Genomic DNA, 4,086 nt, shown 5'->3' with positions numbered 1-4,086 from the left:
AGCAAAGTCCACTCACAAGCCAAGTCTATATTAATCTATATTAGTCATCTCACTTTTACTAAATTTCTTGGTGTACTTAGTCATAAACTAGAATTTCTTGAAAATGCTTGACTTTGCTTCAAGATTCACTGGCTCTGACATCCTATTTGAACTCTGGTCACGTTTTACCCACATGTCACAGCTGAGGATAAACTAAAACATGTTGGTGAGACTCATTACCATTCCTGTTGGTCATTTTGAACAAAATGCAAAACAATACAGACTCCACTAGACCATAAAAATCAACCCTTAAGGAAACATTCTCAAGACAGTCCCAGATGGGAAGTTTCCTAAACATACGTGAAAATGCAGGATAGAAATAGGTAATGGCCCCCACACACACACAATGGAGGCAAGAAAGTGTTATGCATTTCAATTACTCGTAAGCAACTCTTTTCTCTATTTTCCAGCAATTTGAGGCAGACACGAAAAAGAAAGCTTGGAGAGTGATACTGATTGAGAAATATTTCGAAGGGGCTGAGGATTTAGCCGTCGTGAGTTCGATCCCCGGTACCGATTTAAAAAAAAAGGAAAAAGAAACATTTCGACTTGTCCACAGTCTAGTCAAAATACATCACTCTATATATTACAAATAACTGCCCAATGATGTTTCCATTTATTTCACTTTCAATAATAAATCTTTTCTTACATGAGTGAACACATATTCATTTTTAAATTAACAGTCACAATTGAAAAAACAGTGCCTTGTCTTTCTAATGAAGTGACCAAGCTGCTGAAACTGAAGGCCTCAGTAAGCATCGCATCTTACTATTTTCACTGAACAGTAAGACTGGTGAGCAACAATTTTGGATTTCCAGTGATTTCCATTTGCCAAATCGTCATGACAGATGGTTTCATGTGGTGCCCCTGTCTACCAGGAATTCCCTAGATGGGTTCTCTTTCCCAGCTAATGGATGGCACCCTCCAATCAGAGTCCATCGGCAGGTCTTCCCCACTGCAGCTGTCCAATAAGTCCTGATTTAGCTGCCGGGGCTTGGTTCTGCTGAATATGATATTTCTGAAACCTCATAGATATTCTTTGTGTCATTTTTAAATATTTCTGTAAGCAATGTTCAGAACAATTGACTTCTTCAGGTTTTACTTCTCTTGTTGTAAAGTCTTTAACTCAGTCCAAAAAGTAGAGTTCTGGACATTTATTGGAGGTTCCCTGGAATTCCCTAAATGGTTAAATCTGATGAGATTCTGGTATCTGTACAGCCTATTCTTTGGGATATTTATCGTCATCTTTCCTAAAGCATGAGATCCCCGAGTTCTTGAGAAGCAGGCCTCCAGCCTGTACCCAGTGTCCATGGGGGCCTGATTTCTCCCACAGCTCTTTCTCTTCCACGTCACTGGGGGCTGCAGTGCTATGGGGGACCCTGGAGGACATGTCAGGCTTAAGGAGGACCTGAGCCTGGGAATGGCAGAGGACACATGGAAGAAGCAATGCCAACTGTATGTTGTATTTTCATGCAAATTCTTGATACAGTTTTGTTAATTTCTACAAAGATATTGACAGGTTGTTATTTAGAATTTCTTTAAACCTGAAGAATAATTAGAGGAGGCTAGATGTGTTAATGTTGAGGTTTTCTATCATAGCTGTGGGTAACTGCCTTGTTTTCATTTCCCTTGACTTATTCTATCAGCATTTTGTAGCTTCTAGGAATTATGATAATTGTCTTACAGGTTCTTAACTTTCAGAATAAGTCATGGAAACCTTATTTAAATGCTAATACAGCTTGGTTTGCTCCTAAAAGAAGTCGTATATGCCACATAGTTTTCAAGAAACCAATGCTGGAATGTGTATTGGAACAGAAACAGGAAGTTGAAGACAGATTTGAGATTTCTTTACATACCCCCATTCATTCATGGAACATTCACCATGATAGGAAACAAATGGGATCATAACAAACATTGCCATGTAGTACCTCAAAGGACTTAAATCATGTGCAAGACCTATCTGGCAATAAGGGACTGGACTTTAAATTGATAGCAAAAACAGACTTAAAATATGTACTAACCATTTACTAATTAGACAATCCCCACTGCAGCTGTCCAATAAGTCCTGATTTAGCTGCCGGGGCTTGGTTCTGCTGAATATGATATTGAAATGAATTTGAAGCACAATAATCTCTCAATCTCTACTGGAATGTATTCAATAGGGAAAAAAAACCTACAAACATGTTATGAGAAATTGACTTACTTTAAGAGTGGCATTAGTACTATTTTGTACTTTTCCTAGTTATGTTAGTGTGTATGAATTGTTCATTAGAAAGTACATATATTTAAATCATACTCTGGGTGTTTTGATATGTGTACATATATCAAATGTGTACATGTGTGAAATTTCCATCACAGTCTAATGAAAACATTGATCATTTCTGTGAGGCAATATTTTTTCTTTCATTTATTATTGTGGTTAAAATATTTAAGGTTTGCCATTTTAGCCACTTCATGAATACAGTATAATCTTTTTAGCAAATTTCACGTATATAATACAGCCTTCATAGCTGTAGTTAATATGCTGCACATAGCATGTAGGAACATTTTTATTGCTTATCCAATCTTTTTTTTAAGTTTTTTTTAATTTAAAGAGCAAAAAAGAAAGGACATGAAAAAACAAAGCAGTAAAAGGGTACAAGTAATACAGAATTTCAAGAAAAAAATATACAGTAATAAATCATCAGTTAATAGGGTACATATTATCTTCCCAGAAACAGTTGTCCAAATTACAAAATTAAATCATATAAAGTGGGCATTCATACAGTGACATTGTAGATAGTTCCGTTCAATGATCCAACAAAAGCTCAGTAATATGGTTTTCCATCCTACACACTCGAACATATCTGTGGTTGTATCCTTTAGTCCACTTTCCTTTCCTCTCTTTTTAAAATAACAATTACACTTTTTGGGTTTTATTACTCCCACAGTTCTTATTACTTTTTTATTTTGAAGAGAATAAAACCAAATGTGACTAAGCAAAACAGTGTCAGGTAGAACAGAAAGACGGACATAATACATGATGCAAAAATAGAATACCAGGTGATCAAAAGTGGGCCTTTTGCTATTTTTAAATTGAGTTGCCTATATCATCAGGTATAATAGAACTGATCAAAACAGTACAGAAAAAGACCAATAAAACCTACACTGGAGACCTTACAGGACTTAAAAAAAAAGATAATAGTCAAACCATAATGGGCATCATACTGTATCTTACTGCCTTCAAAGTGGTTGCCTATACCCTCAAACTTGATACTATCAAACAAAATAGAATATAGAGTAATCAGACAGAACAAGATGGGGAGAGCAATACTGGGGTTCAAATCAGGTTAATAGGAAAACGAAGAAACTTACTATAATATGTCCTGTATTTTTTAATTTAATTTTACCTTAATTAAAAAAATGAGAGAAAATAGGTTAATTTAAAAAATGGAGGAAGACTGAGATAAGAGAGGACATTGTAACAGAACAATGCAGGTCAGAACCGAATAATTCAAGCGTCATTGTGTTTCACCACCTGATAATCTAACATAATAGTAGTCACCATAGTGCCTCTTTCCTTGAATTATTTGAGTGTAACTTCATACGCTATAACATCAAGCATATCAAGACAGTGTGAAGCAATTCAAGAGAATGCAAGAATTACAGGGTATTTAGACCCAGCTAATAGAAAACAAACAATGGTTTCTATATTATCTCTTTGCCTATAATTAATTTTGTTTATACTGTAGCATATAGTGAAATATGGTAAGATACATCATGTTAAAGCCAGTGGAAACAGATGTACCACTGCTTGATAGGACTTCAAAACAAGATGATATTAAATCAGCACTAGCTTTTATGTTGTGTGGTTTTCTTCAAAATAGCTATTCGTACTATCATAGATACTAAAATCGAACAACCCAGGTTAAAACCATTGCAATTAATGAGTGAAAACATTATATGGCTTCAAACCAATATGATTAGGAATCATGATTATCACCTACTTTTATGTATTCTTATCATTTCTTTAACCTGGGAAACTATTCGGTATTTATTTATTTATTT

General features: G+C 35.1%; 1 pseudogene; it reads right to left on the bottom strand.

Annotated features, from left to right (window-relative positions):
• Nucleotides 1-967: 967 nt before the first annotated feature.
• Nucleotides 968-1,429, bottom strand: LOC111757956 (mitochondrial import inner membrane translocase subunit Tim9-like; annotated as a pseudogene).
• Between the last annotated feature and the right edge of the window lie 2,657 nt (nucleotides 1,430-4,086).

This window comes from Cavia porcellus, unplaced genomic scaffold (assembly GCF_034190915.1).
Source record: "Cavia porcellus strain 051 isolate PalLab524CR breed Dunkin Hartley unplaced genomic scaffold, mCavPor4.1 scaffold_17, whole genome shotgun sequence".
Classification (NCBI taxonomy): Eukaryota; Metazoa; Chordata; class Mammalia; order Rodentia; family Caviidae; genus Cavia; species Cavia porcellus.
Note: the sequence above shows the minus strand (reverse complement) of the source record. Positions and strands in the feature narration are given on the sequence as shown.